This window comes from Scylla paramamosain, chromosome 30 (assembly GCF_035594125.1).
Source record: "Scylla paramamosain isolate STU-SP2022 chromosome 30, ASM3559412v1, whole genome shotgun sequence".
Classification (NCBI taxonomy): domain Eukaryota; kingdom Metazoa; phylum Arthropoda; class Malacostraca; order Decapoda; family Portunidae; genus Scylla; species Scylla paramamosain.
The window spans coordinates 8,908,369-8,926,614 of record NC_087180.1 but is presented as its reverse complement, the minus strand read 5'-3'; the positions used below and the strand labels follow the sequence as shown (position 1 = coordinate 8,926,614).

Here is an 18,246-nt window from a genome sequence, read left to right as displayed (position 1 = left end):
GACGAAAAGCTTTTGATTCCACCCTGTTTAGAAGAGCAGTATGAATGAACCCTCCCAGACATGTGAAGCATACTCCATACATGGACGGATAAAGCCCTTGTACAGAGTTATCAGCTTGGGGGGGGGGGGGGTGAGAAAAACTGGCGGAGACGTCTCAGAACACCTAACTTCATAGAAAATGTTTTAGCTAGATATGAGATGTGAAGTTTCCAGTTCAGATTATAAGTAAAGGACACACCAAGGATGTTCAGTGTAGAAGAGGGGGACAGTTGAGTGTCATTGAAGAAGAGGGGATAGTTGTCGAGTTGATAGATGGAGGAATTGAGTTTTTGAGACATTGAACAATACCAAGTTTGCTCTGCCCCAATCAGAAATTCTAGAAAGATCAGATGTCAAACGTTCTGTGGCTTCCCTGCGTGAAATGTTTACCTTCTGAAGGGTTGGACGTCTATGAAAATACGTGGAAAAGTGCAGGGTGGTATCATCAGCGTAGGAGTGGATAGGACAAAAAGTTTGGTTTAGAAGATCATTAATGAATAATAAGAAGAGAGTGGGTGACAGGACAGAACCCTGAGGAACACCACTATTAATAGATTTAGGAGAAAAACAATGACCGTCTACCACAGCAGCAATAGAACGGTCAGAAAGGAAACTTGAGATGAAGTTACAGAGAGGAGGATAGAAGCCGTAGGAGGGTAGTTTGGAAATCAAAGCTTTGTGTCAGACTGTATCAAAAGCTTTTGATATGTCCAAGGCAACAGCAAAAGTTTCACCAAAATCTCTAAAAGAGGATGACCAGGACTCAGTAAGGAAAGCCAGATCACCAGTAGAGCGGCCTTGATGAAACCCATACTGGCGATCAGGTAGAAGGGTGTGAAGTGATAGATGCTTAAGAATCTTCTGTTGAGGATAGATTAAAAAAACTTTAGATAGGCAGGAAATTAAAGCAATAGAACGGTTGTTTGAGGGATTAGAACGGTCACCCTTTTTAGGAACAGGCTGAATGTAGGCAAACTTCCAGCAAGAAGGAAAGGTAGATGTTGACAGACAGAGCTGAAAGAGTTTGACTAGGCAAGGTGCAAGCACGGAGGCACAGTTTCGGAGAATAATAGGAAGGACCCCATCTGGTCCATAAGCCTTCCGAGGGTTTAGGCCAACAAGGGCATGGAAAACATCATTGCGAAGAATTCTAATAGGTAGCATGAAATAGTCAGAGGATGGAGGAGAAGGAGGAACAAGCCCAGAATCGTCCATGGTAGAGTTTTTAGCAAAGGTTTGAGCGAAGAGTTCAGCTTTAGAAATAGATGTGTTAGCAGTGGTGCCATCTGGTTGAAATAAAGGAGGGAAAGAAGAAGAAGCAAAGTTATTGGAGATATTTTTGGCTAGATGCCAGAAGTCACGAGGGGAGTTAGATCTTGAAAGGTTTTGACACTTTCTGTTAATGAAGCAGTTTTTGGCTAGTTGGAGAACAGACTTGGCATGGTTCCGGGCAGAAATATAAAGTGCATGAGATTCTGGTGATGGAAAGCTTAAGTACCTTTTGTGGGCCACCTCACTCACGAATACATGAAAGATGTATTTCATTAATTTGTAAATATCGCTACAGATTCATATTTAGTTCCAAACTTATTCAATTACTTTAGCGTCCTTCCATGCCAGGGAGAAAAGAGAGACTCAGCTGGAAGATATGTCGGTCCGCGTAACTTTTGTCATTACTGCAAACTGTGGCTAGTTAGATGGAACGTCTGCTTGTGCTATGTCAAAAATGAAAGTGGTGTATTTTCCCTTGTTACATTTCTGATTAAGGTGAATGTCATAGTTTTGATATTAGATGGCAATGTCACTGAGGTGCTCAGGCAGCTAGATGTACTTCATAGTTATTGCACATATACCTGAGGCGCAGCGGACGAGGGGTCCAAGTGCAGGAGTGACATCTGGTGGTAGATGCCTTTTGTGAGGCATCTCATTTACACTCCGTTTTATCAAGGCAACGATTGTTGTATTATGGAGTATTCAAACATGATAAAGAATGAAGACGTCTGTTGCCTAATGAGAGCAGAGTTACACAGAAAAGCTCTCTCGCACAATGTTTGGGAAATGATTTGTGAGAAAGTAAAAAGTGCAAAGAAGGCACGAAGAAATCCTCTTCGTGTTTCACCGCTGCTGAAAAACTCCAACCGCTTTCATAATGGCAATTTTAATGCGGGATTTACAGTAACTGATTTTCTCTTACTATCCCGCAGTGAACACGAATGTTGTACGAGGCAGATCTTAAATGACGGATTCGCAGTCACAGCAATATGAGCTTTGACACCCCCAATCACGCAAGGCACTACAGTACTGCACTGGCGTGTGGAGGATGTTTTGCTTACACGTGACGGAGAGACGGTTGGCTGGCCTCACGCTCCATCAAGGAACGTGCTGATTCATCCAACCCAGTGATTTAATATGTGTGTGTGTGTGTGTGTGTGTGTGTGTGTGTGTGTGTGTGTGTGTGTGTGTGTGTGTGTGTGTGTGTGTGTGTGTGTGTGTGTGTGTGTGTGTGTGTGTGTGTGTGTGTGTCAGGGGATACACCTAAGGAAAAAAAAAAGAGAGATAAAAAGCCCACTCACAATGCCGTTTGTGAAAAGAAACATGAGAATAAACAGGAGGGATGGGAAATTTTACTTCTGAGGTGTCTAGATACTCTTTTCAAATGGTTCAAGTAGTAGGCAAGATGACAATAGACAAGAATAGTCCTTGAGTTTACCAGTAAAAGGGATGAAAAGACTGAAAATACTGGTTGAATCTTGCATTAGAAAGGTGGACTGAATAGGGGATGAGAGTAAATAAAAAAAAAGTTCAGCAAGGCGGCAAGAATATGGATGACATACGGTTAACAACGTAATAAAAATGACATTAGATATTAAGAGATGCAGTACTGTGGCGGTGAGTGAGAAAATGAAGGGAAGGAATCGTTGAAACGAAAGACTTTTGACACTTCTCTGTTTGTGAGGAGCAAGTTTTTAGACGAATGAGGCTCCTGTATACAGTAAACAAGTGGGAGGGGGGAAACTATTGGTAGAGACGATAGAAAATACCCAACTTTATGGAACTTACATTACGCTCATTGCGTATATTGCGTTTATAGCGTCCATTCAGCATCACTGAACGTCTTTTGCGTTTCCTTATTTTTTTTTTATAATCTAACCGAAGTTTGTACAAACCATTCTTTTCAGTACTTCTAGCAACATGAGGGCATACAAAAGACATCGGCATCAAGGTAACACAACCTATACTTGTATTAATCTGTGGAGTGGATGTCATCGACATTGTTTAAAAAATAGAAACTATCAAAGTTCACACAGTTTTTGAAATATTACAAAATGATTTTGCTTCATTACCAAAATTACTGCATGATAAGAATCTCATTGGGATGACTGAATGAACAATAATCCTTCCTTTTTTATAAGTCTAGATTTCTTTTGTTGCATATCCAACAATGAGCCATTGTTTTTCAAAGAACAGAGGTAAACGGTGACAAGCAGGTCACTATAAAATGAGTGTCCGCCTTCTTTTCTCACAGTCGTCCCAGTAGCCGCGTCTTGGAGTGCCGAGGAAAACCAGGACAGCAGCCATGAAACTTTTGGTAAGGTTCCTCACTTGCTGGTGCTTAACGTTCTCTACTGTCAATGTGAACACCTCTTGACCGCTGGCGTCGCGGCTTTCTCACCCTCCCGTGTGACTTACAGGTATCGATGTGTCTGATGTTAGTGGGAGTCACCGCCCAGTTTACGCCTACGGGTATTAAGCATCGTGACGGAACTTTCACGCAGTTCACTCCTGCGGAGGCTGCCAACGTTGTCGTCATCGGGACGTCTGGCGTGGTCATGCACGACGGAAAAAACTTTCAATATACCCTCGAAATGGCTGCCAACCACAACAGTCTGCCCCTGCCGGCGTTCCTCTCTAGCAGCCAGAGATAGGCGTTTGAAGAACCGTCAGTCGAAAGGGAAGCTGCTTCGGCTCTCTCGGGGCGTCATTGTTCTCTTGGCTGGCCCCTCCGCAGGCAGACTCTACAACACCGAGGTCATCCACTATGAACACTACTTTTTTTTATCGTCGTCGCTGTCAGGAAGCTGCTAGAACATGTGGCTAGTGAAACATCTTATTACTTCAAATGACAATCGTGCCCTCAGGGAGGCTCAGGTGACCATAATAAAGCGTTTGATGACGCGTTTGGCTGACTAGACTCAACTCTGACGAATTGGACTTTTTTATCATCAACTGATAGACGTCTTTTTGGACAAAAGATAACAGACTTTCAATAAGTGCAAATGTATGTCGATATAACACATACAAATGTAAGCTAAGGTTAGATAATCAAATTTTGAAATACTAGGGATTTGTAAAATGTCATCATGAACGGGCTCTGCCATGATGATATAGGCTATTACATAAATATGACTTATAATCACTACTGGCAATGAAATTTATTGCATTATTATAATATTGAATTTATTGTGCATAGCTTGAAATTAATTTAAAAACTGCGTGTATGACCAGCGGTGTAACAAAATTTATTTACATAAATATCATTAAATTCTGTGAAATAAATCCAAATTTGTATCTACCAAAAAAATTCTCGTTCTTCTTGCTTTCACCGAATCAAGTACCGTTATTTTCTCCTTTTGTCTTCCGCTGTATCTCAAGACCTCTTGCCACTCACATCCCTTGTCCTGGCCAACTGTCACTGCCTTTGTGACCAGTCGTGGTCTGACCTCCACCGCGGCAGTACCCCTCGTCGCGGAGCGTGATGGTCTTGTACCTTCAACTGTTATAAATATAGTTACCAGTGTGAGTGAACATGTGTTTAACAATTTGCTACATATCAACCTTAAAGATTCCTGCATACTAGCTTACGCAGCAACCCGAGAGATAAAGAGCAAGTCCCCCTACACGCCGGCAAGTCACCAGTTACTGGGTCCACGGTAACCACTTAACTTCCAGCGGTTCTTCCAATCTTTGTAACATCACGTAACATGGCTCACATCTATTTCTAACGTATTCATTTTATATAACATATATTTCCATCTCAGAGAGTGATACCTCCAAGACCTGTTACGAGATCACACAACCAGCCGCTGCCAAGAATGCAAGTAATATTCAATAGGTAAATGAAAAAAAGAAAAAAAAAGAATCCTTACTTCAGCAACACAAACAATGGAGGCCCTTCATATATTCCCACAACACTAATACTAACAAATTATACATTTGTTACACGTTCTGGAAAGAAGAGTTCACTTGATCAACTTTGCTGTGCACAGTGAAAACTGAAATATAAGTGGATTAATAAATAATAATAATGATAATAATAATAATAATAATAATAATAATAATAATAATAATAATAATAATAATAACAATAACAACAATAATAATAATAATGATAATAGTAATAATAATAAATAAAAAAAAAAATTACAAATCAAGTTTATAGATTCACACTCCAATCATCGTTTATTGAAGAACAGAAAGAAAGGATTCAATATTAAGTAAAGGAATATATATATATATATATATATATATATATATATATATATATATATATATATATATATATATATATATATATATATATATATATATATATATATATATATATATATATATATATATATATATATATATATATATATATATATATATATATATATATATATATATATATATATATATATATATATATATATTACACTAAAAACCTGCAATATGACGTGAAACATAGCTGGTATTTTTTTTTCTATTTCGTATCAGCATCAGTATATCAGCATCAAGTACAAGTGTAAGAATTATGTATATTACTAACTAAGTATCAAAAGCTAACTTACGAAACCCTAAGAGAGCTGGAAACTGGTATACTGAAAACAGAAATATTAAATAAACAATTATGGGACACGAAGACATGGCAAAATGTAGACAAGATATACACAACATATTACCATCACATCATATCTGCATAAGGTATATCAAAGAAAATCATAATAAGGAGACGTGTTATGGAAGAATAAGGTTGTGGAGAGGAAATCAATGCACGGGGGGTAGTGAAGGATCAAAATTAGTAGAAAAGAAAAACATGAATACAAAGTAATGAAAATGTCCTAATTATTTTACTTGCTTCTTTCATAACAAAAATACAAAATGAATAGTAAGGAAGCAAATAATAATAATAAAAAAAAAAAACGGTGACCACAAAGAGATCTCGAAATATTTTAAATCTCATGCGATGAACAAAAAGTAAAGACAGAACTTGTTTTTACTCACGCTAAGCTGTGAGAGAGGGAGCTAGGGATGTCTAGCTCCTCCTGAAAGCAGTCCAGTACAGGGCCAACACACAGAAAAGAGGACAAATGTAAAGAATGAAATATATAAATAAAGCATGCATCTCTCTCTCTCTCTCTCTCTCTCTCTCTCTCTCTCTCTCTCTCTCTCTCTCTCTCTCTCTCTCTCTCTCTCTCTCTCTGTCTCTCTCTCTCACTCAAGTTGTAGGGCGGGACGGGCGTGAAGGACGTGAGGAGTGGTAAGTGATGCACGGGGCAAAGCAGCAAGTGTGGTTGAGGCAGTGGATGCTTCACCTGTTCCTTCCATCCGCTACTCCCTCACTCCTGCTTTACTGGTGGCACTCAGCAACGACAGGTATTGTTAAACGCTGTCGACTTTCATAAGAAGTATTTTTAAATGTCAGAGATGATTGGTAAGGTTCTAATAATTTTGTCTTACTGATCTTTGTTAAACTCAATAGAATCGTAAAAACACTCTTCATTTTCCACTAAGACCTGTTGAAATCAGACGAGGCAAGTAGATGTAATGTTTAAGGTCGATGCACACATATTTGTCTTGACATTAGTGGAGATAGAGAAAAAAAAATGCATCGTAAGTATCTCCACGAGAGCATAATGCAATATGAATACAAGTTACTGAATGTACATGAAGTGAAGGGTAAGGTGGTGGAAAAAAGAGAGATGGTAAAAGGAAAAAAATAAAAATAAATAAATAAATAAAAATAAATAAGTAAATAAAAAATAAAAAAAAACAATGAAATAAAAAAAATCAAACAATAAACCCAGGCACATGTTCTCGAAAACATTATTATTATTATTATTATTATTATTATTATTATTATTATTATTATTATTATTCTTATTATTAATATTATCATTGTTATTATTATTACTATTATTAATATGAATATCAATAATATCACCATCATCATTAAAAATAGTCATAAATTAATAGACATACAAAGTATATATATATATATATATATATATATATATATATATATATATATATATATATATATATATATATATATATATATATATATATATATATATATATATATATACTCGTATATATATATATATATATATATATATATATATATATATATATATATATATATATATATATATATATATATATATATATATATATATATATATATATATATATATATATATATATATATATATATATATATATATACAAAACATACTTAGAATTAAATATGTACATTAAGCATTAACCCGTACATGCGGCAGACATCCGATACCATACCTGACGCGGGGCAGGGCTGGACAGGGCAGGAATCGGAGCCCCTGGGAGTTGCGGGTGCTGTTACTCACCAGACAGAAGAGACTCCACAAAATCAGAGGGGATAAAAAATAAGTCAATCGAGACACTTCAAAACGACGGTCTTATCTCCCCCTGTCACCGACCAGAGGAGCAAGATGACGTCTCTTGTTTAAGAGGATTCAGATAAAGTGGAGAGCTACCTGTCGTCACCGACAAAGGAGGTACGCGGCACAGACACGGGCAAATACCGCACCCCCTCCCCCTTCCTCTATCACAGACACTTAAATGTCAACCTGCTTTCTTCCTTAGGTAAAAAAAAAAAAAAAATATAATAATACATTTAATTAATATCAGTTATAAAAAAAAAATAAGTGCATGATGTAAGCCAAGGTGTGGTCTTACACACATCTCTTCTGAACAAGAAAGATTAAAAGGAAAAAAAACTTTCTCTCATCGACTCCTCTCACAGACACTTGAATCTCCCTGCTGCTAAGTTGCATCTTCTGCTATATTCTGTATTATTTGCATAGTTACTGTTTTTCTAAACTTGCTAACTAACTAGTACTTTCACTCTATCATGCCTTTCACTGTTAACTCTGCAAGTCTCTTCCTGTTTCTTAAGAACAAATAATGATGATGAAATAAATAAAAATAAAAGAAGAAAGCAAACAGCACTGCTGAGTGTAAGCGGATGAAGAAAAACGGGAAAGTGGGAATAGTAAAGGTCAAAAGATAAAGCGGAAACGTGGAGAGAAGATAAAGAGAAGGCGAGAGAGCGAGGGTGGTGAGGAGTACACTGCCAAGACGTGCTCCCTCATGAAGAAGAGAAGGAAGAGAAGACAAGGAATTCATTATCTTCAAGTAACTGCGAATGCTGAGGACACTGCCCTTCGAGCCACCTGAAGGAGGACACCGGGAAAGATCAGCAGGAGGAAGAGAGGAAACCCTGAAAGGCTTATGAAAGAAAATCTGTATGTAATGGATGTGACTGAGGAAGTCAGTCACAGTCAGGATGAGGGACGAGAAGTACAGAGAGAGGAGGATGCTGGAGATGGATCGACCCGACAGGAAAAAGAGAGGAAGACTTAGAAAAAGGTTTATGAAAGAAGAAATGCTGGCAAAATGTGTGACTGTGGTGGTCTGCGCGCCAACTAACCAAAAAGTCCTTCATTAATAAAAAGTGTCAAAATCTTTCAAGATCTAACTCCCCTCGTGACTTCTAGCATCTAGCCAAAGACATCTCCAATAACTTTGCTTCTTTTTCTTCTTTCCCTCCTTTATTTCATCCAGATGGCACCACTGCTATCACATATATCTCTAAAGCTGAATTCTTTGCTCAAGCCTTTGCAAAAAACTCTACCTTGGATGATTCAGGGCTTGTTCCTCACTCTCCTCCACCCTCTGACTACTTCATGCTACCTATTGAAATTCTTCGCAATGATGTCCTCGCTGGCCTAAACCCTGGGAAGGCTTATGGACCTGATGAGGGTCTCTCCTATTCTTCTCCGAAATTTCGTGCTTGCACGTTCACTAGTCAAACTCTTTCACCTCTGTCTGTCAACATCGACCTTTCCTTCTTGCTGGAAGTTTGCCTACGTTCAGCCTGTTCCTAAAAAGGGTGACCGTTCTAATTCCTCAAACTACCGTCCTATTGTTTTAATTTACTGCCTATCTAAAGTTTTTGAATCTATCCTCAACAGGAAGATTCTTAAACATCTATTACTTCACAACCTTCTATCTGATCGCCAGTATGGGTTCTGTCAAGGCCGCTTTTCTGGTGATCTTCCGTCTTTCCTTACTGAGTCTTGGTCATCCTCTTTTGGAGACTTAGGTGAAACTTTTGCTGTTGCCTTAGACATATCAAAAGATTTTGATAGAGTCTGGCACAAAGCTTTGATTTCCAAACTGCCCTCCTATGGCTTCAATCCTTTTCTCTGTAACTTCATCTCAAGTTTCCTTTCTGACCGTTCTATTGCTGCTGTAGTAGACAATCACTGTTCTTCTCATAAATCTATTAACAGTGGTGTTCCTCAGGTTTCTGTACTATCACCCACTCTCTTCCTATTATTCACCAATGATCTTTCAAACCAAACTTCTTTTCTTATCCACTCCTACGCTGATGATGATATTCTGCATTTTTTTCACATCTTTTCGTAGACGCCCAACCCTTCATGAAGTAAACAGTTCACACAGGGAAGCCACAAAACGCTTGACTTCTGATCTCTCTAAAATTTCTTATTGGGGCATAGCAAACTTAGTATTGTTCAGTGCCTCAAAACTCAATTCCTCCATTTATTTACTCGACACAACCTTCCAGACAACTATCCCCTCTTCTTCAATGACACTCAACTGTCCCCCCCTTCTACACTGAACATCATCGTTCTGTCCTTTACTTATAATCTAAATTGGGAACTCCACATCTCATCTCTAGCTAAAACAGCTTCTATGAAGTTTGGTGTTCTGAGACGTCTCCGCCATTTTTTTTTTTTTTTACCCTTCCAGCTACTAACTCTGTACAGGGCCTTATCTGTCCATGAATGGAGTATGCTTCACATGTTTGGGGGGTTCCACTCATGCCGCTCTTCTAGACAAATCAAAAGCTTTTCGTCTCATCAACTCCTCTCCTCTAACTGACTGTCTCCAGCCTCTTTCTCATCGCCACAATGTTGCATCTCTTGCTATCTTATACCGCTATTTTCATGCTAACTGGTCTTCTAATCCTTTTAACTGCATGCCTCCCCTCCTCCCGCGGGTTCGCTGCACAAGACCTTCTTCTTTCTCTCACCCTTATTCTGTCCACCTCTCTAATGCATGAGTTAACCAGTATTCTCAATCATTCATCCCTTTCTCTGGTAAACTCTGGAACTCCCTGCCTGCTTCTGTACTTCCACCTTCTTATGACGAATTCCTTGAGGAGGGAGGTTTCAAGACAGTTATCCTTCAATTTTTGCCTACCGCTTTGGACCCCATTCGGGGACCGGGATATCATTGGGCCTTTTTTTTTTTTTACTGGATTTTTGTTGCCATTGGCCGATGTTCCTCCTACATATAAAAAAAAAAACGAAAGAGAGAGAGAGAGAGAGAGAGAGAGAGAGAGAGAGAGAGAGAGAGAGAGAGAGAGAGAGAGAGAGAGAGAGAGAGAGAGAGAGAGAGAGAGAGAGAGAGAGAGAGAGGCAGGGAGGGATGGAGGGAGTGGGGGGGATGGATAGGAGACTTGAGTTTATTGGAGGGAAAGCAAGAAAGGGAGGGAGGAGGAAGCAGGGTTAAGGAGTATCCAGCTGGCCAGGATGACCTATATATATATATATATATATATATATATATATATATATATATATATATATATATATATATATATATATATATATATATATATATATATATATATATTGATAGATAGATAGATAGATAGATAGATAGATAGATAGATAGATAGATAGATAGATAGATAGATAGATAGATAGATAGATAGATAGATAGATAGATAGATAGATAGATAGATAGATAGATAGATAGATAGATAGATAGATAGATAGATAAGCGTATATATGTGTTCATCGACTTCACTTTCATGACATGATTTCATAAGGAATAATCTCTCAAAAAAAAGTTCCTACCTATCTTATCTCAGTCTTATCAGTTTCCTCACCGCCCATCTCGGAAAGACGCGTCCTATCACTTACTGCTCAAGTGCATTGTTCGTCTTCACCTTCTCCAACCACCGACTTTCTTAGGGTGAATGGGGAAAGAGTCAGCATCTTTGGTAACAGACTGTCCTCTTGAGGCTCACGTTCCTCATCCTGTGCAAGACGGCCTTATCAATGTTATCCTCTTTCCATTATTATCACAGAGAGAGAGAGAGAGAGAGAGAGAGAGAGAGAGAGAGAGAGAGAGAGAGAGAGAGAGAGAGAGAGAGAGAGAGAGAGAGAGAGAGAGAGAGAGAGAGAGAGAGAGAGAGAGACCGATCCTCGTGTTTTACATTACCTAAATTCACCTTTGCCAGTGTTCCTTAGAACTATACCTTAAGATTTTGAAAAAAAAAATGTCATCTAATTATTGCCTGTATGCGTCTCGTCTCGTCTCTCTCTCTCTCTCTCTCTCTCTCTCTCTCTCTCTCTCTCTCTCTCTCTCTCTCTCTCATGCCATCAAGGTGCTCAAGATAATGTATCAGTCTTAACAATTACTATTATTTATATGTACATTTATCATTCTGTTCTGGAATCGATTGTACCTCTGTTCTAAGTTGATGATTGTTACTTGCTCAATCGATTGATGATGCTTGGTAGCATGGAGGATCCGGTAGTGAGGTGGTGATTCTGGTAGCTAGGAGGTCGTGGGTAGTTGGTTGATATAGCTGATGTGTGTGCAAATATTGTAACGTGGCGATAGATTGTACTCTCTCTCTCTGAAGTGATATGATTGATGACTGATCAGCGTCTCTCAAGACTGACTGTGAGTGAACGGATCTGAGTGAGAGACCAAGACTGACTGCTCGTGACTGCTGTGACTATGACTCTCGAATGAACTGTGTCTGAACTGAGAGCTCACTACCATGCGGGCTGTATTTATCTGAGCTAAGTGGACCGCTGATAGTTATCCCTAAGGACTGGAAGTGGATGTGAAATTCCCTTGAGAGGTAGAGAAAGGGGGACGAACGCAGGTGTTATCCCTAAGGACTGGAAGTGGGTGTGAAATTCCCTTGAGATAGAGAAGGAGGAGAACTGACCAGGAAGAAAGACGAGCATATGTACGCAGGTGTTTTCCCTATGGACTGGAAGAGGGTGTGAAATTCCCTTAAGATAGAGAAGGGAGGCGAACACATGTAAATAGCTGGCCATGTACATGATGAATATATATATATATATATATATATATATATATATATATATATATATATATATATATATATATATATATATATATATATATATATATATATATATATATATATATATTGTTGAGACTGATAAAATTCATGTATCCATCCCACATGCGATATGTTCACGTATTCATCCCACATGTAACTATGGCCAGCCAGTCTGTTACATTTCTAACCTTTCTATTCCTTCTCTATCTCTCAAGGGAATTTCTCACCCACTTCCAGTCCTATGGGAAAACACCTGTGTTCAATTCTGAGTCTTTCCTTCCTGGTCATTGGCTAAAATAACGATCTCTCCCATTGGCTCCTTTACTTCATTTCCTGGCATTTCATTGGGCATTCTCCATCCCAGAAGTTGTATTCGTGATCCATTTCTCTGAGATAAATATAGCCCGCAAGGTAGCTAATCCTCAGCTCAGTCCCCGTCCCAGAGTTAGTCACAAGCATCTCAGTTCCGCTCTGTTCTAACTCAGTTCCTCTCAGTTCCAGTCACGAGCAGTCAGTCTCGGTCTCTCACTCAGTTCCCATAAGAATGTCACAGTCAGTCTTGAGAGACGCTGCTCAGTCATCATCACAAGCAGCAGTTCATATCACTTCAGAAAGTCGTCACGATTGTATCATCTGTGTCTCGTCTCGTATCAAATGTGTACATTCTCTATTGTTAATCAAGAAGAATTCTCATCATCCGTGTACTCGTATTTTATCATCACAGATCAACTATATTAATTTATTACCCACGACCTCCTCGCTACCAACAATACCAAACTCACTACCGGTCCTCCACACTACTACCACACCAAGCTCCTCATCTGATCCAGCAGTGGCAACTGGGCAAGTATCTAAACTAAACCAGGAACAGTAGAGGAGAGGTAGTCAATCAATCTCGGAAGAAAGTGGTCGCAACGGACGGCCAAGACACTTTCACTTTTCATTCTATTCAAAACAAACGGTAGACATTCAAAAACCGATAATGTAAGGTCTCAATAAAAAGAAAGACCAGGTACATTATATAATACCCAGCATCACAAATTTTTGCAGTAACTGATACACGAAAAATTTTACACGGTGTGAGAGAGAGAGAGAGAGAGAGAGAGAGAGAGAGAGAGAGAGAGAGAGAGAGAGAGAGAGAGAGAGAGAGATGAACAATTACATGCCTCCGAGGTCAGGGGAATTTTCCTATAGGATGGAATGGTTTATTCTGCTCTATGAGTATTGCATATTTACAGCACGAATTGAAATATTTTAGTGTCATAGGAAGCGTTCTGAATGGAAATTAATCATAATCCATTTGCTACTGACGTGTAGGAAGCTCCTGATGCAGTTGAAAAAAATTTCTGGGGTACTGAATTTAGTTACAGTGGCCAAAATTACTTTAAAAGTATTATCTTGACGGTGTTTTAGAGTATAACGCTTGCCTACCAAAACGTGAGCCGCATGTTTGATTTTCCTCCACCTACTTTTTGTGGATATTTTCTATGCTTTAGCTATTATGAAAGCAAAAGATAAAAACAAAATGAAGGTCGCCAATGAAGTCCTATGTGCCCTTTTTTCCCACTCCGCTCCATCAAGGTGCTCGTGGAGAGGTAACGGTGCCAAGCATGCCACCACTTGTGTTTATAACATGGTTAAGGACCGAGCCACGTGTTGCAGAGACACTATAATCTGTTCACGACAAACCATCCTTCATTCTTTGAAGTGTTCATCTTCTCTTTTGAATGTAATGCATTTTTATTTAACAGACATAATTGTTTTTCTTCGTAAATAAAATTCTGCGAGTTTTAATGTGTTGTTCATCTACTATAGAGCTACTAATATTGTTCATCTACTAACGGAGCATATGGAGTCTTTGAAGACCTCATCGCTAGGAGTAAAAGGGCCATGTACACAGAATGAAGCAGAGCGGAAAGAGATGATCCCATAATATTCAGGAACTACTGCCTTGTGACATATTCATGTAAAGCTAACGCCTGAAGTTATCCCTTCAATGTTGTTTTCTGTAGCAGAGGAATTAGAAAGAAAGCAATTTTAGGGATCACTGTTCTTAATATTATGTCGGTTAAGTGCATGATATCCCAGTGGAAAAAAAAGGTAATTTTGTAAAGAATAAAGTGCATCAGAACAATTCAAAACACACCAAAATCTATATGATGAAAAAAAAAAAAAAAAATGTCCTGATGGAGTGGTGCAGTTTTCTGAAAGTTTACACAATGTATGTTTTTTTCTCAATCATCTAATAAGAATCCATCATATGGCATCTTGGCAGCAATAAAAATGGCTTGTAAATGCTTAAAAGATTTTGTTTGGAGCACTTTAGATACACTGTGCAACGAAGCTCCAGTGAACTCGTGTACAACAAAAGAAGCACTCACTTTTCCCTCATTGTCACGTATTACTGCACTTCCTCCCTCCCTCCCTCCCTCCCTAGCATAACTTACACTGATAAATGGCAAACCCTGAAGATCTCGGTCTATTTCCCTTTTTTTCTTTACTACGATTTGAAGTATTTAAAGAGAATATCAACACAACTCACATCTATGGATCTACACTGGCCGACCCATTTGTCTCTCTCCTTCTATTGTGCTTTTGTCTTGGAAAGAACAGTTTAGTTATTTTTTTTACTTTTTTTTTCCGTTTGTCTTTTACCAAAGCAAAGAAATAGTTTTAATGCAAGTGTGCAGCCTGAAAAAGGAAAAAAAAAGAAAAAAGCAGTGTGAATGTAATTCACCAAATTAACTATGGCGGCTAAACTTTTCCCTTCTTTTCATAAGACCTTTTTCCATTTATCTATTTATATTCAGGTGGAAGAAAAAAAAAAAAGGCGGGCGTGGATGAAACACAAGTGAAAGAAAGGGAAAACTTGTGTTGCACTCTGGACTAGAAATACATAACCTATTATGAGCTCTTCTTTGATATCTGTGGGGAGAGGGGAGGAGGAAAATAGTTACCTGTCATCAAGCGTCACAAGGAAAGTATAAATATAATATATGACTGACAGCCCGGTTCGCGCGCGTGTGTGTGTGTGTGTGTGTGTGTGTGTATCAAAACCTCATCTCCACCCCCAACACACACAAAAGAAAAGTAACGTAAATAAAAAGGTATAAAAAATGTTGAAAGATTTTTTCTAAAGCTAGAACATTAAAACACACACACACACACAACCAAGAGAGAGAAAAAGCCAGAGGGCGCGGACACCCGCGGCGCTCACACATATACTGCTCTTTCTGGAGGAGCGAGGCATGATCTAACTCAGGTGTGATGGATTCATTAAGGAGAGGTGCTCGCGGATCTTCCAATAATGAGTGAAAAAGAGAGAAAAAGAAAGAAAACAATATATTACCACTTATTTCTTACCGACTCTCTCTCTCTCTCTCTCTCTCTCTCTCTCTCTCTCTCTCTCTCTCTCTCTCTCTCTCTCCTTCCTCCGTCCTTGCCCTTCACTTCCCTTCCTTTCCTCTAACGTCCCTTTAACTTGACACACTAAACCACCCGACAACTTCTCTCACTCCCGCCTCTGATGACGCCCAAAAGAATGGAAGAAGAACGCCACCCAATCGCGCCGCCTTCTGAATGAACCTTTTGTGTAGTTGAGCTTAACTTCTCGGAACAGATCACTTATGATAAAAGTCCCTTACAAAGGTCACTGCAGTATGTCTGATCCTAACTACTACTACTACTACTACTACTACTACTACTACTACTACTGATACTACTACGTTGGAAAGGGAAAGGATTTTTGGTCAGTGGCATTGTGGAGCGGTAGAGGTCAGAGAGAGAGAGAGAGAGAGAGAGAGAGAGAGAGAGAGAGAGAGAGAGAGAGAGAGAGAGAGAGAGAGAGACTAAGATAAACTGCGTAATTTACTCCCCACCAACCTCCTCATTCCTCTCACTGCCGCATTTCTCTCACTACTGCTTCTTATTTTCAACTACCCCGACCTCACCTCACCTTACATCTCCCTCTCTCTCTCTCTCTCTCTCTCTCTCTCTCTGCAAACTATATGAAATGTGTTAATTGGAGGCAAAATCTAGTTGGTATGATTAAAAATGTTCCTTGAGAACCTGAATTCCTGAAAAGAACGAGATTCCTTGAACTTCCCAGCATTCTGACGAGCCATGAAGCGTGAAAGTGAAAAAGAAACCCATTTAAGCCCCCATTCCTTCCTTCTCTATTTCCTTTTTCCCTCCTTTCCTTTGCTTCCTTCCACTCTCCTTCTGTTCTCTTATCTCTCCTTGTCTCTGTTTTATCATCACTTCCACTTAATATTTCGTTTAACCTTTTAGGTTTCAACTCCTTGATTTCTTCTTATAATCATCCTCCCTTCCTCTGTCCTTGCCCTTCACTTCCCTTCCTTTCCTCTCCTCATGCCTGCTTTGTTGTCCTCCCTTCCTCCTTTGACTCCCTGCTTTCTACTTCTTTACTATATAATCTATCCTTCCTTTCTTCCTTCCTCCGTCCTTGCCCTTCACTTCCCTTCCTTTCCTCTGCTCATGCCTGCTTTATTGTCCTCCCTTCCTTCTTCCCCGCCCCCATACCAGGTTTATAGGTGTCCGCACTTTCATCTGAACTCTACACAACTCCACAACGCTCCTTACCACCCACAGCTACCCTTTATCATCTACACACGTGGAGATACCTGACCTGACTTTACCTTTGCCTTACTTAAGCTTGAAGTATGTCTATTCAACTTTTTATATTATTTGTCGCTCCTTCTGCCTAGCTGTAGTTACCTTACCTCACCTTATCTAACTTCACGTGACCAAATCTCACCTAACCTAACCCTAACATTACCTAAACTAACCTAACCTCACCTCACCTAACCTAACATTATCTAAACTAACCTAACTTTACCTAACTTAACCTAAATTACCTTATGTAACCTAATCTTACCTAACCTAACCTCACCTGACCTAATCATACCTAACCTAACCTAACCTAACCTAACCTAACCTCACTTAACGTAACCTAACCTCACCTCTCCTAACCAAAAATGACCTTACCTAATCTTACACAAGTTTTTCCCACTGCGTACATTATTTGCCGCTACTCTCCCCACCTGAAGTTAATTGACCTGACCTAACTTCACTTAATCTAACAACCTTAGTTAACATTACCTAATTTAAGCTGTATACCTCATTATGTATACTGTGTTTCTTAGGCGTAAAGCAAGCAGGGTTTCAAAACTTTGAATATATAATAAAAAGTAAAAAAAAAAAAAACGGAAGAAAAATGAATTTGCGGTAAAACTACGAACGTGAAGGACTCTCCTAGCTCGCCTTTGCTCATTATGTAATTTTTCATTTAATTCCTATTGTCTGATTGATTGGAATTTTCTGCCTCGACAAGGAGGTCATATGGCGCCGCACAGTATTGCTTGGTCCACGCAGACAACTCTCAGCCACTCTCAGCCATCTTTATTAGGGATGAGGCCACGCACACACGGCTGGGCAACGGAGAGTAAGTGAAAAAATGTGTGCATGTTTTCTAACCATTCAAATATTCATGAGTAAAGAAGAGCCCCGTCGGTAGTTTTCTTTTTATACACTTTTAATTCGCATTTCTTAGTACTCGTATACTGGTAGATGCTTAAGAACGAAAGTTTATGAATTTATTTATTTTTCGAAATAATTGATGACTTGTTAAGTTTGTCTGCTTGCTTACACACACACACACACACACACACACACACACACACACACACACACACACACACACACACACACACACGCACGCACGCACGCACGCACGCATTCTT

General features: G+C 39.1%; 1 protein-coding gene and 2 long non-coding RNA genes across 3 annotated transcripts in view; 1 reads left to right on the top strand and 2 right to left on the bottom strand.

Annotated features, from left to right (window-relative positions):
• Nucleotides 1–18,246, bottom strand: part of LOC135116042 (uncharacterized) — a 246,751-nt gene that overhangs the window by 16,675 nt on the left and 211,830 nt on the right. The window lies entirely within an intron of this gene.
• LOC135116043 (uncharacterized) lies at nucleotides 140–4,610 on the top strand. The gene is made up of 2 exons (XR_010276146.1): nucleotides 140–3,628; nucleotides 3,732–4,610. It is a non-coding gene; the product is annotated as an uncharacterized LOC135116043 (long non-coding RNA).
• LOC135116044 (uncharacterized) lies at nucleotides 3,917–7,751 on the bottom strand. The gene is made up of 3 exons (XR_010276147.1): nucleotides 7,600–7,751; nucleotides 4,656–4,813; nucleotides 3,917–4,055 (listed from the first exon to the last, which is right to left on the bottom strand). It is a non-coding gene; the product is annotated as an uncharacterized LOC135116044 (long non-coding RNA).